This window comes from Camellia sinensis, chromosome 11 (genome assembly GCF_055761805.1).
Source record: "Camellia sinensis isolate YWXY chromosome 11, ASM5576180v1, whole genome shotgun sequence".
Taxonomy (NCBI): Eukaryota; Viridiplantae; Streptophyta; class Magnoliopsida; order Ericales; family Theaceae; genus Camellia; species Camellia sinensis.
Window position 1 is genome coordinate 165948325 of NC_138971.1, and position 15532 is coordinate 165963856.

The 15532-nt window shown below is 37.0% G+C and overlaps 1 long non-coding RNA gene and 1 pseudogene across 1 annotated transcript; one reads left to right on the plus strand and one right to left on the minus strand.

The window, feature by feature from the left end:
* Positions 1-2001: 2001 nt before the first annotated feature.
* Positions 2002-2748, minus strand: LOC145802993 (patatin-like protein 7 pseudogene; annotated as a pseudogene).
* Positions 2749-4769: 2021 nt separating this feature from the next.
* LOC145802994 (uncharacterized) lies at positions 4770-5635 on the plus strand. Its single transcript, XR_014344919.1, has 2 exons — positions 4770-4932; positions 5108-5635. It is a non-coding gene; the product is annotated as an uncharacterized LOC145802994 (long non-coding RNA).
* Positions 5636-15532: the final 9897 nt, after the last annotated feature.

The following is a 15532-nucleotide window of genomic DNA, read 5'->3' on the forward strand; positions in this document are numbered from 1 at the left end:
TCTCGCCGTCCCTCTTCAGGCATCTATCCTTCCATACTTGGAGGTCGCTTTCGTTGTAATACTCATCTCGTTCTGATTTCTTTGGGGCGTCTCCCTCTTTGCTAACGTCTTTATCCTCAGGATTTTAATCCCATGCTCCTTCATTATGATTTTCTTCCTCGATGTTAAGATCAACATGTTTATTACTCCTACCTGGGACATCGTCCCCGATCTTTTCTCCCTTCCCGTTGTTGGCCATCTATTCTATCCCTAAGTTTCCACAGACGGCGCCAAATTGTGGGTGTTGATTTTTGACCACATAACCAAACAGGGAACTCAGTTGGAGAGTATCAGCAGAATAGATTAAGCCCAACAACCTGTTATAGAAAGATAAGAGTCTGGCAGTGGTTTGTCTACCCGGGGCACTCCAACGATCAAGTCAGTAATCAATATTTCTCAAAGATAGCAAAGAGTACTCAAAACTCACTAGAAAAGAACTTACTGCTCACAGTATATCACCCATCCCTGAGACCCACGGGGGAGCCCTGCTTTTATAGCCAGCACTGACCTGATCCCTGTAGAAGCGTTACCTTGTGGGACTTTGACTCAATGCTCATCCTGGATCCTCAGCTAGACAAAGATAAACTCTTTTTGAGCCTTACCTTTATCCAGGCTGAGATCCTCCCCTCTTCTAGGACTCTTGTCGTTTATCCACTTATCTCGGATTTCGGTATCTCCTCAGACAACCTCGGTGTAGCCGAGATCATCTCAACATTTCGACCAAGCCACGTGACACCTCGGCTGATACTTCGACATCACCTTATTCACGTGTTGTTATTCACAAAATATGTCTCCACAATTATATACATGACCACAAACAAATTTTAATATACAAATATAATCATCATATTATTATTAATTGCAAAAAGTGGACCATAATGTTGTGTGAAATTATTAAGTTATCTACAATTATGTTGACCAATACCAAACAAAAAATGTGACGTAAAAGGTAAAAAATGGAACAATTTGATTTCACTATTTGCATAAAAAGTGCCATTATTGTTTTTGTAAAGTGAGGATAAAATGATTTTTGACCATTTAATCCCATAAAATATATAGTTTTTAGTTTCCTAGTTTAGGCTTCTTGGTGTGACTAGGCGTTACACTGCCTTATCCTGGTGCCTATTTTGTAACCTTTGTTTTCTTTATTAATAAATCTATTTTCTTTGTTAAAAAGAAAAAAGAAAAAAAAAGAGCCTACATTGGCCAATTCCAATAATAATAAGATTGCACAATAAAGTATAATTGTCCACTTTAACCACAATTTTAATATTAAAATTGATAATTTAATCTCTACAATCTAATAGTGTGAATTTATTAAGTTGTGTGTAATTATATCGGTTAATGCAATAAAAAATGGGATATACAAGACAAAACCCAAACAATTTAGTGAAATAAAATTCTTCACTCTAATCGCAATTTTAACATAAAATGTTCCTTTAATCCCAACAATAAATCTAATAGCGTGAAATTATTAAGTTGAATGCAATTACATTGACCAATGCAATAAAAATGATATTTTAAAAGGCTAAAAATCCAAACAGTTAGATCTAAACATCTTGAAAACAAAGAATAAGGGCTGTTCTTCTCCTCAAAAAAGAAGAAACGGGTGTCCTCGAATCTAATTTCTAATACACATACCTATGTGGACTTTAGAACCATTATCCCAAAACTAAATTAAACAGATCATCTGAATAGGACCCTAATAGACCCTGTTAATGTACACTAAACCTAACCCACTAACCTAACCCACTACACCCACTCAACTCCACTAAACCTAACCCACTCTACCTACCACCTCCACTTCACCCCCTACCAGCACCACCACAATCTGCTACCTTCTCTTCTATATATAGGAGTTGTAATCAATATACACAAATCAATCTTGTAATATACACAACAATCTTGTAAATCAATATATCAATCAATAATATATATCCATTTATTTTAACATGGTATCAGAGTAAGGTTAACAACTTAACCATTCTGCTTCACCGGCGGGCGGCAGTCTCGCTTTGGCCGCCCGCCGGACCTCTACACATCTGAGTTGGCTCCGCCGACGAGGTCGTCTCTCCTCATCGTATGCATCTCGCGTTTTCCAGATCTGTTTTTGCCAAACTTTCCATTGCCATTTGCTTGAATTCGAACATAATTGCTCGTCCTAGACTGACCGAATGCCATAGAAACAGCTTGATCAACCAAGTCGGAAGCTCCTTCTCCGGCAATTTGAACCGCCCGTCTCGCCGGCGATGACGTCAGATCTCCTGCACCGAAATCTGACTCTCCGTTTCCAAGAAACACTACAATGAGGTCCTCCACACCATTACAAAATGGGAACTCCTGCTTGTTATTAAGCACGTGCGTAATAGCCGCAGCCGTTGGATTATTCATCACAACACCACCACCGACGGCGGCGATCTTAGTCTGCCGATCGACCGAGCTCATCTCAACCGCCCCAACCACCGTCGGATCCGCCGACGTGGCCAAACACACGTCCGCCATCTTGAAATCATAGCCGTCGATCTCCACAGCATCCGCGCGCGAAAACACGAACGGCGATCGCGTGGTGAGGTCGTAGCAGGGGATCAAAACCGCCTTCACCGTGTCCTTCAACGTGGACTCTCCGAAAACTTTCCGAAACATCTTCTTCTCGATCATCACAGTCGTCTCTCTCTGCATCTAGTTGATCTGTGTTGTTTGTGGATCCAAAATGTCAAACAAATCACCATCTAGTTATGGAACCTCCCCCACCACCGCCACCAGCAGCAGACGGCCGCCGCTTCCGCCGCCGCCACCACCGTCAACCTTCATCTCTCGCGCCACAGCCCAGACTCAATCCCTACTGGCCACGGGCCGCCCATGGACAGAGCTCTTCGACTTCTCCTCCTTCTGTCGTCTCTACAGTCTCACTCTCTGTCGTCTCTACAGTCTCACTTCTCCTCATCTTGCATTTTTTTTTTTTATTAACCTCTCTCTCTCTCCCTCTTTTTCTTGTGACCCACACTCACACACACCCACGGGATTTCTAATGCCAACATGTTTTTAATCATCACACACATACACCAGCACATACACAACCCACACAACAGAATCCTTTCTTTTCTTTTCTTTATTCTCCACTCACAAAACATTATCATCACTTTTACGCCTCACCCACGTTGCTCCACTTTCTTTCTTTTATTTTATTTTATTTTTATTTATTTATTTATTTTCTTAAATAAAAAAAAAAAAAAAAAGAGAAGAAGGAAGAAGACGAACTGCAAACTCATTTTATTCATATCGGGCCTCACCCCGATCACCATTTTACACAAAAAAAAAAAAAAAAAAAAAACAACAAACAAACAAACAAAACAAAACAAAAAAAAAAAAAAAAAAAAACAACACCCACAATGGGATTTTTCTTTTCCCTTCTCTATTCTACTGCAGGTCTCTTCTTCTTACTTTTATCTTGGGTGTCCCGTGCCAGTCCGGTCTCCGTGTTTCCTTGTCCACTGGGCACGATCACTACTCCCTGCTCCTCCACTGCAGCATATGGCGGCCCTCCAAATCGGAACATCACGGTGGCCTTCCGCTTCAGCTCCTTGTTTTCTGCCCTTAACACGCTTATCTCTGCTCGTGCATCCTTATACATGCGTTGGAGCAGAGCCAGCTGGGAGTTTAAATGCTGCACCTCATTTGTCCTACTCTGCAGCCGGTTCGACAAATTTGTGACCGCCGTCATGCTTTCCACACATGCCTTCAAAGTATACTGATTCGCCTCCACATCCGTTTGCACTGCCATTTTTTGCTCCACAGACCGCATCGGAAAGTTCAGAGGAGCAAACCCAGCGGTGTTTGGTTGAGGTTCACTGGCCACCGCACCAGTTCTCTCTCCTGTGGACTCGTTGAGATCGGGAAAGAGAGTGAGCAGCCCACGGGACGACGAAGCCATTTTCTGGGCAACAGCAACAGAGTGTTACAGCCTATCTCTCTCAGCAAAATGACCTCTCTTTCTCAGCAAAATGAAGAAGTTTTCAGAGGTTTCTCTCAGTTTTTCTGTCTCAGTTTCTGCCTCCTCCGCTTCGGTTTATAACGACCATGACACAGAGACAGCCACGCGCATCGCGCGCCTTTTGACACCGACAACCTGGCACGCCTTTTCATGGCACACCTTTTCATGACTCGGGCACGTCTTTTGATGACACGCCTTTTGATGGCACACCTTTTGAGGGCACGACTTTTGAGGGCTCGATATCTACATCCATGTATATTTTTTGGGCAGCCTATATACACCCTCATACAGTGTCTTTTACACCGGCCAGCTTTATCAATCCCTTTGTTTCAACCTCAAATAGGTTTCTATCTTCACACCTATTTGAGTTTGAGGGGGGGTTATACACAGTATCATGTATAAGTCACTCATGGCGCACTCCCTAAGTCGCCCCCTTGGTACACCACCACAACATTCTACAACGGTCCGACATGACCCCATAAACTGTCTTCTACAACGGTCTGACACGACCACACAGTGTCTGCTACAACGGTCCGACATGACCCCGTAAACTGTCTTCTACAACGGTCCGACATGACCCCGTAAACTGTCCTGCTACATCGGTCCGACATGACCCCGTAAACTGTCTTCTACAACGGTCCGACATGACCCCGTAAACTGTCTTCTACAACGGTCCGACATGACCCCATAAACTGTCCCGACATTGATTCCGGTCAGCTTCTACAACGGTCCGACATGACCCCGTAAACTGTCTTCTACAACGGTCCGACATGACCCCATAAACTGTCTTCTACAACGGTCTGACACGACCACACAGTGTCTGCTACAACGGTCCGACATGACCCCGTAAACTGTCTTCTACAACGGTCCGACATGACCCCGTAAACTGTCCTGCTACATCGGTCCGACATGACCCCGTAAACTGTCTTCTACAACGGTCCGACATGACCCCGTAAACTGTCTTCTACAACGGTCCGACATGACCCCGTAAACTGTCCTGCTACAACGGTCCGACATGACCCCGTAAACTGTCTTCTACATCGGTCTGACACGACCACACAGTGTCTGCTACATCAGGTCCGACATGACCCCGTAAACTGTCTTCTACAACGGTCCGACATGACCCCGTAAACTGTCCTGCTACAACGGTCCGACATGACCCCGTAAACTGTCTTCTACATCTGACACGACCACACAGTGTCTGCTTCAACGGTCCGACATGACCCCGTAAACTGTCTGCTACAACGGTCTGACACGACCATACCGTGTCTCCTATCCTGTTTTATTTTATTTATCAGTTTATTTTTCTGTTTTGTAACTCTCTCCAAACTCAAGTTGGTTTGTGTCTAACCTCCTTGAGTTTGAGGGGGGCTGTTAATGTACACTAAACCTAACCCACTAACCTAACCCACTACACCCACTCAACTCCACTAAACCTAACCCACTCTACCTACCACCTCCACTTCACCCCCTACCAGCACCACCACAATCTGCTACCTTCTCTTCTATATATAGGAGTTGTAATCAATATACACAAATCAATCTTGTAATATACACAACAATCTTGTAAATCAATATATCAATCAATAATATATATCCATTTATTTTAACAGACCCCATGAGTTGAACTAAACCGTCCAGTTTACTTTAGTGGATTGAACAAAATGTTGATCATTTTAAATTTTTTCATATTTTATTTTACTTTAATGAAACTATAAAGCGTATAATTAACAAAAATATTTCAGATTGAAAATTAAGTCAAGAGGGTAAATATGGATGGAAATGAGTAAAAGAAAAAGCATATCAAATCATGTCCATGGTTTTTGTCTCACCATATTTGGTAAGAATTATCACAAATAATTAATGCAAAAAATCAGACTAATCGAGTATTGATTACCACAAGATCATATCATATTTATCTTAAAACGATAGTAATTCTATGCTCAAAATCATATTGGTTATTTAATTTTTTAAAGGCAAATGTAATTCGATCATATCATTACTAATATTAGATCAATTTATTTAATACTCAGCACACTTACAAAGGAACCGTTCAGATTATCGAGGTGAAGCTAGAACCCTCCAACTCCACCCTCTAAGTTCGATTAACATACTGAAAAGAAGCCTGACCATTTTCCTACAAGGTGACATTATTGTAGAAAAAATATGGGCAAGAGAGACACTCAGAGATCCACCATAATACAATTTTATTTTCAGGCACTTTATATTCCACTTGTTCCCCATTTATATAGCATCATATCAATCCCTCCATTCCGTATAGTCAGTGTTACCTATTTTATGATCCTCTATGATTGAGGCTTTCTTTGAGCTAACAAGTCAATTTATTAATTTAAAATAAGTCTATGCACCCAGAAAATATGAGACACATAATGCATAGATGTGTGACAATATTCGCACCCAGAAAATATGAGACACATAATGCATAGATGTGTGACAATATTCGCAACTACAAATGAGAACATTTTATTCACAACTATTTTAAAGTCAAGTTATTTGAATATGCTTTCCAAAATTTTCCTCTACAATTTTACTTTTAAAATTTTTCGTAATCTTCTTCCAACAAACTTGACATCTTTGTCCCCCTCAACCAAAATCCTGGCTCCCCAACTGCCACAGAGTATACTTTCTGCTATAGATGCGCAAGATTGAAGGATAGGAATCATGAAAAGTTAACATAATCTAAAATTGCAGAAAAACTATTTTATAATGCAAGAATATTACTAAGATTCAAACTAAGATAGATAGAATACCAATGTACTAGAATAGATTAGATAGAATATATGTCTATGATTCAATCTAAGATAGATAGAATATGAATGTACCAAGAATAGATATTATACTGCATAACCTAGATGAAGTTAAAATTTATCTACACCAATAAAATTACAAACAAAAATTAATCAGAGTTAAGTTCAGTAAGACAACTTTGATGAATCAATATGCACCATATGTGGACACCAAAGATCAATTTTCTTTTTTTTATTCTAACAACAAAAAGTAGAGGCACTTGTCTTAGTCATCCCCCCTTTTCCAATGGAAAAGGATGGGTAGACTCCATTCTGCATGATGTCACAGTGGCACTAAGCGGTGAGTGTTGGTGATAATGGAGAGGTGCCTTTTGAGGATCCATAACCAGTCCAAAAACAAGGTGCTTTAGCTAATCAACAATCAGTCCAACTCCTTAAACAATCATTTAATTTACAGTGCAATACTGTGATCACGACACATTTCTCAGACAGACCCCCTAGTAACAGTAGTCACGTGCATTGAGTTATCTTTTTTTCACATGTTGTGATCACCTCCTCCCTCTGCCATCTCAATTTGCTGCATTATTGTATGCAAGGTTCTATTGACTGAAAATTTTACCCATCTCAATAATAATGAGAATTTTATGATAAGAGGCAGTGAACTATTGCAATAAGTCACAAGAAAGGACAGGGCCTAGCTTCAGAGATAGCCCAAGAAGGCCATTTCATGACCAATTGATCCCAATTACTTAACTGAAACAAAATACTCATAACCTACCAGTTTTCAATATACAACAAATGGCATATTTATTCGATATATAAGATCATTCAATGCAGTTTACAGGTTAATAAAGAAAAATAATAATAAAAAAGAAATGACTGACAGATTCATATCAAATCTCCTAATCATTAGTTACTACTTCCATAATTACAAAGTAGCAAGTTTCTTAGAGGCCCATAACAGATATTGTTACCTAAATTCTGAAGCCACGCTTTTATGTCGACAGCCCCAAGTTTTCACCTTTGTGACAAGCAATGGGCTTCAGGTCCATCCAAAGCTCCATAGAATATTAATCACTGCAAAATTCATTATTAGTAGCACTTTGTCTAATCATATTTGAAAAAACTCCTTGGTTCCTTCCAAAGATAGGACACTTGAGAAAGTTGAAAGTTCAATACACAACTCAGTCAACACTTGTATGATCACTTCCCTTCTTTTTGGGCCAAAAAAATGATTTTTTTGTTTTTGTTTTTTGTAGCCATTGATTAACTGCATGGATAAACAGACACATTTGGCTGCTTCTGTACCACCAACAGATCATGCATAAGCCCAGAATAAAAGCACACACAAGAACATTTTTGAAGTGAAGGCCAACTGATGTACTAAGGCAACAAGTACTAAATAGGCACGGTACTGACTTCCCTCTATGTATCATGCACACACGCGCGCACACAGAGTTTTGCATAGTTAGGAGATGACGAGAATATCCACCAAGTCCCAAGTCAGCGGAACTGCTTTGTCTATTAAGAACTTTATCACCCACATAATCATTGCAAATTTGTAAGGAGAGAAGCTACTAAAGAGAGCCATACAACTTGCACCTAAGACAATCATGTCAAGCTCTCTTGCTTTTCTTTATCACAATTATTTGTACAGATATATCCATTCAACTATAATACTGTATCGTCATTTGTAGAGAAGGAGTGGTGAGAGAATTGGATTGATGGTGACTAGGATTTCATGAAAGCTGTTGGTAGTGGTATCTAAATAGGGTATGACAATAAGGAAGAAGTTATCATGGATTTTTTTTCTCATCTTTGATTCTGGGAATGATGGGCTTGTATGTATTAGCCACGTAATTGCAAAGTGTGTTAACTGGCCCATGTAATGATATAGAGCATAATCTATATCAATGCTGCCTCATGATGAAAGGGGTTGACAAGGATGGTGAATCATATACTATGAAAGATTCAAATGAGTAATGACAGCATTCAGAGATTGAAGGTAGAATCGAGATGGTGGGAAAGAAAACATAAATATAAAACTAACAAAACAGAAAGATGGGTGTTTGGTGATTGCAGGCTAAACAAATGGCCAAATTCATCTATCAAAACAGAGAGATTGGGGAAGTTTACAAATCAAACATGACAACAGAAATTTAGTGCATACAAACGAACAAAAACAGTCACAGGTTCCTTTTTTAAGATCCACCAAAGCCTAAATTACTAAAATTGGATGAGTACTGTGTAAAAATGGATTTTAGAGCTGAAAATTCAGTGTGTGAATTGTTGATTTTATGATGAACACAATCAGGCATGGCCAACAGCCAATAAAGTCCTTCCAGGTTAGCATAAAATTACAATGCAAAGTCATTGGATGTGTATCAGTCCAAAGCATGAACTTTGAAAATTTTGGTTTGGGCTTTTACATGTGTATACATGTATAATCAAATAAGGGACCAACAACATTGACTTCAAAATAGTCTTCCCAAATCCATCGTTCATCACCAACACAAAAAATAATTGGCTCTTTATGCAATCAGGGGTCTAACTAAACTAATTTATTTTTCTACAAGTGCGTGCAAGGGTAAATTACACTTTTCGCCAACTAGCTTTCATTCAAATTTTATTTTGGTCCCTAAACTTCTAATTGTAAAAACTAAATCCTCAAATTTCAACCCTTGTTTTTGCCCTCCAACTTTCACTCAAATTTTATACGGTGGGAATGACAAGAGAACTACATTAAAACTCAGGTAGAAGTCTAAAAACTTAATTGTTGTAATTAAAATGTGAGTGACCAAAAGTAAAATTCAGGAGAAAGTTTGACAATGAAAGGTGTAATTTACATTAATAGAAAATAGTTTTCTTATACTCTTCCCAAACAAGAAATAACTAATATTCAAGCTCAAATTTCGAAGACAGTGTATTCTTTAGAAAACAGACATATAATTCAATGCACACACAATGAACCAAAAAAAAAAAAAACTTAACTGACAATATTCATACACACAAAACACACATTATATTCCAAATAAATTAAAAATAAAAGGATTAATTTCACTTTTATCCCGTAAACTATCATTATTTTTTCTATTTCCTATTTAGTCCCTAAAGTTTCTAATTCCTATTCATGTGGTCTAACTAGAGACAATTGTATAAATCAATCACAGTTTAAACTTAATTTGATGGACAAAAAGATAACTTATAATTTTGTCAACTTATAGCATACAATTAAACACCCATTAAATTGGTTGTGGAGGTGTAGTCTATTCAAAATAATAAGAAAAATAAGTGTTTTGTTGTATGGTTTAAGTTCTTCAAATTATGAAGTAACTTTTTTTCATTAAATTAGGTTTCAACTGTTATTGATTTGTACAATCTCCCTAACTACTTGAACAAAAATTAAAAATTTTAGAGACTAAAGACAAAATTGATAGTTTAAGAAGAAAAAAAAGAAAATAAAATAAAAAGGAAGTAATAATTAGGGGATAAAAGTGTAATTAACGCAAAATAAAAAATCAAACAATCTGATAATCATGGGAAATTCTATTTCCACACACCTAATTAGTTCAAGGCACATACTTAATGAAATATTAATTTAACGACAATCATATCGTAAATAAAAATAACCATAATAGACATTTAGTAATATTCATAATATTATATGAAAAAATTCTCTGTACACATCTTTTAAAAACAAAAAATTCTCAATGTTAAAAAATTAAACCCTAGTTTTTTCATTGTTGTCACTTTGCTTATTACACACTACTCTTCTTTATTATTTGCAAAGCAATATTCTCAAAACATCTCTCATATCGCTTTAATTGTCCATTTCCATGTTTCATTAAATTTGGATTAGAAAAACATGCTTATTACAATATCAAAGTTTTTTTTTTTTTTGAAAAAATAGTATCAAATTGGTTCACTTGTCCTATAAAATTAAACACAATCTCTCACTATCAAATTGGTTCAAATTGGTCTATCAAATTTTAAGGCCTCCTCAAATGCTTTCATTTTAATGTCTCTCTACGACTTCGAATGCTTTCATTTTTCAATGCCTCCTGAAATGTTCCAAATGGTACCGATTCTCCATAGTACCGATGTTAATGGGGAAAAAAAAATGAAGATCAGTATTGACATTGAGATTAAATTGGGTTATGACCAATCACAAGCAAAAATTCAAAATTTCTATATATTGTTTCATACCTCTATGTAAACCAATTTGATAGACCATGTTGTATTAGACCTCTCAAGAACCTTCTCGGCCAAGAAATACAGTTCCACACAGTGAATGTGTAGTTTTTCACTATGTAAACATAAAAATCCTAAAACCAAAAGACCAAACAAAAGCTTTAGACCAAAAAAAAAAAAAAAAAACAACAACAACAAAAAGTGTGGAAAAAAGGGTTGAGTGGTGTGTACAATGATTATGAGTGAAGGGTATAATTGTAACTAAATTGAAAAAATTAATTAATAATCAAATTAATAAGTGTGTGTACTGAAAAAAAATGTGTACTGAGATAATTAAGTATGTGAAAATAGAATTTTCCGATAATCCCATCACTTGTACATTTACAAGATGTACATTGTGCGAAAACACATTCAAACCCTTAAAATCATCTAGCAAATCAAAGCCAAAAATAAGATATATATATATATACATATATACACGAACATGTATATAAACAACGTTCTTGATGAAGAGGTATGCTCCGCCCTAATTTTCGTGGGATGAGAGAGAGCTTGAAATTGGCGCCACTGAAAATAACGCTTATTTGGGCCAGGATCAGTAGAGGCCCCTTCAAAGAGAAGATCATCTAAAATGGGCCAAGTGTCAATTTTTTTTTTTATTATTATAGTTTGTAAGAATAGTTACGAATCAGTTATATTGATCAAACTTATTTACTTATAATTTTTACTCATTTTTTGATTTATCAATATTTCCAAAAAAATATTGGAACAAAATAAGAATTTTAAGATTTATCGGTACTGTTAGAAATTGGGCGCCCATGTGGCATGACCCTTTGAACCTGAACCTTTTGAATCTTATCCATATAAGTTTGAATTTGAATTCAAAACTTATTTGGATAACCATTCAGGATATCTATATCTATCATATCAATAGATATGGATAGATGGATAGATTGATATGTATGTGGTTATATATCAGATTATATGGTTAATCTATGAGATACATATATCAGATACACGCTATGTGGTTTTTACCCATAACCATTTTTCCCATACTCTTTCTCTGACTCTCTCCCATAAAACAACGATCAAGTCATTTTGCACTGTGACTTGTGTGAGTGATACTCATTTTGTAATATCACTTCACTGCTCGTTGTTCAGATTTTGGAAGCACGTGATTTACCCACGAGGTTCTTCGCTACAAGGTATGATTCTGATATTTTTTCTCGCTGTAATATAATACTTTGATTTACATTGGTATCAGAGCCTAATATGGGTATTTTCGTGCTTAGTTGTATGCAATAAAATATGTGTATAATTTTATACAAATATACATATATATTATTTGCATGAAAATTAGATTGAGAATGTGATACATCTCATTTTTATGTCCATTAAATGTCATTTTTGAGACTATAAATGTATTTATTGTGAAAAGTGGAGTCCGGCAGTACCAAAATTAGACTAAAAAACACCGTGGAAGGCAGCGCGTGTGCCTCACGCGCTATATAACGCCGCCCAGCGGTTCCACGCACTTCGACGCGCCACCACAGGCGATCACGCGCCACCACGCACTAGGCGCTCTTCCCACGCGCGCGCTGTCCGCGCCCTTCCCACGTGTGCGTTAGCCGTGCCGCTTCGCGCCGCGCTACGTGCGCAGCCACACGTGCGCCATGCGCGCCGCCGCCGTTGAGCCGCCTCACGCCGAGTTGCACTGAGTTGAGCGGCGCGAGCCAAGCCGAGTCGAGCCGAGCCGTTTTTCCCAGCTGGCTTGGTTCTGAGGCTCTGTTTGTTTTTTTTTTAATTCTAAATTACGTTAAATGGTCATAAGTAATTCGTTATAGCTTTGTTTTAAGCATGTTTGATACTGTTAGATTCAGAATTACATTTTCTATCTTCTGCAAAATTTTGAAAATGTTATGAAAATAAAAAATATTTTTCCTGAAATAATAATTCATTATTTCTGCTTTAAAATGCATCTGGTATTGCATGATTAAGTTTATGAGGCTGAATTTTTTATTGTAGACTATTGTTGTAGTTTACTATTTACTGGTATGGTTATTGCATTTTACCAGATTCTGGAATATTTATTTCTAATTTTATGTGTGTTTATTAGTTATTTAAAATTCCAGAAAAAATTCCAGAAAAATATAGAAAAATTTCAGAAAAATTTAGAATGATATACTTTCTGTTATGGCATAATCTGAATATTAAATACAGCATATTGTTATTTTTTTACATATGTTGTAATTAGAATAGCATGATTAATTATTTTTTTATTTTAATTCTGTTATTAAATGTAACATAGCATGAGTTGATTGTGAATCTACATTATGATGCTAATGTATGGAATTAGAATATTTTATCATGCTTTTAGACATGCCATAGTCAGTGGGAGGTTATTCGGTTGAGAGAAATCTTTGTAGATTAACTCCCGAAAACCAATATTTTGCGCATAAATTAAATTAAATTTTGGATAATTGTCACCTGTGGCGCAAGAGATGATTACGAGCATAGCGGATTTTCGATCTTGCGATTTGTGTAATATTGTCACTATTTAATTTAGATTTTTGTGGCAAAATTATATTATGCTAATCAAATTAATCCCAATGCGAATTTCTCTCTAAATTGACTTAGCTTATGGAAGTTAATTGGTTGACCTAGACTTAGTAAAGATGTTCAAATGTGAACAATGTAATCCATTCTTTAGATGAGCAAAAGTCTTGGAGACTTTAGATCAAGTCGTAATTGAGACAAAGTAAGGAAACATGACTGAAAGTCGCCGTGATTTTGTTGCCTTGTTTGGCATAAGCGCTATGGTTAGCGGCACGCTACGTAGTTTTGGTTGGCGAGTTTTGGAGTTATGAAATTAGTAAGCCTTCAATAGATCTGTATATGATCTTGACTATTGAGCTGCGCGGATTGACTTTGTAATTTGACTTGTAAATAATGTTATATCATTAGATGAAGTAACATTCAAGAGTCACGCCATCCAAGAAATGTAAGCTTAAATAAATTAGTCATTAAGTGTAAGACGAGTAGCCAGTATGAGCAGTGTTTTTCTCTCTACCCAATTATTGGGAGTGGATAGAGCAAAATTTCATGCACTATAATAGTGTGCGTTGAAATATCACGTGAAGTTAAAAGATTAGCGCTTAGAAGCTGCAAAATCTATTAACACTAAGTGAAAAGATTAGCGCTTAGAAACTGCAAAATCTATTAGCATTGCCAACTTGTCTAAGTCTGGACACTTACTGTTTCCACACTTGAGTGTGAGACATGAGGATGGGCTTCTTTGTATGATTCCTTAGCTAAGCTAACGTTTTTGAATAACGTTTAGCACTAAGCGCAAACGTTGCGGCATAGTGATGAAAAGGTCAAGGCCGACAAGGTTGTTATGACTCTAAGAATTTGACGTATCGCTTGTGAGAGCATTGTGTTGAATTAGATTCTTTAGCCTAATTCATGCTTAAGTTACTTTGGAGCTGTCATAGTTAATAGCTTATTCTCTCATTCTTGTGGATAGTAGAATTAATTGCAAGTAACTATGAAGCGAGAAATAGATATGGCAAGAGGAGTATCGTCATCTTTCAACTAGATGCAGTAAAGTGTATGGAGAATAAAATTGACTTAAAGGTGCAGGGGATTAGCACGTACTAGTTAAATTTGCGACTTAGGCGCACTTGATATCTCCATGACATCCTTTTATGATCTAGTGAATATGAATTAGCTGTGAGTCATTACCTAGTTTTGCCTAAACCTTTAAAACTTGTCTTCGAGAACTCATATATTAAGATGATTAGAATTAGTTTATGACATTGGTCATGAACCAGTGGCTTATTATACTTAATCACGTTAATGAGATGATGACACGATGGTTTGAGTAGGCCTTCTCGGGCCCACTCGCTTATGACATCCTGCTCTCATGTGAATGTGTAACTTTGTTCGCAATGGGTGCGCACAAGTAAGTAGGAAAGCCATAGAAGGTCATTTGTTTTGGCGCATTTAGTCTACTATGATATTTGTGACTAGATATGTGTAAAGGTATGATAGCTAAGTCTCAATCTCGACACATTTATAAATTACGATACACATTTGAGTCAAGACTATTTGATCTCCCATAAGTCAAAAGTTTTGAGATGATTTTTGACATTGCACATATGATGTTGAGATCAATTAGATAACAGCTTTCGTGCTTTTAGTTTTGACCAAGGTGGCGAGTATCTATTTGAGTTATTTTTAGAAAACTCTGTGAAGAGAGATGGATGCTTAGAAAATTGATTATTCCTAGTACTCAACAACACAATAGTGTAGTAGAGATAATGAATTAAATATTGTTAATGTTAGGTGGATAATGGCGCAAAATGTTTCCTAATTGGAAATTGCACTAGTTTGTTGCCTATATCCCTAACTAAGTGCCCTCCATATCAGATTTTACGCTCCATTTTGAGTAATAGGTTAGCGGAGAGCCATCTATGGGCGATCTGTAACCGTTAAGCAGCTTATCTTTATTTTACTTAAGACCTAGGGTTCTATAGCGCAT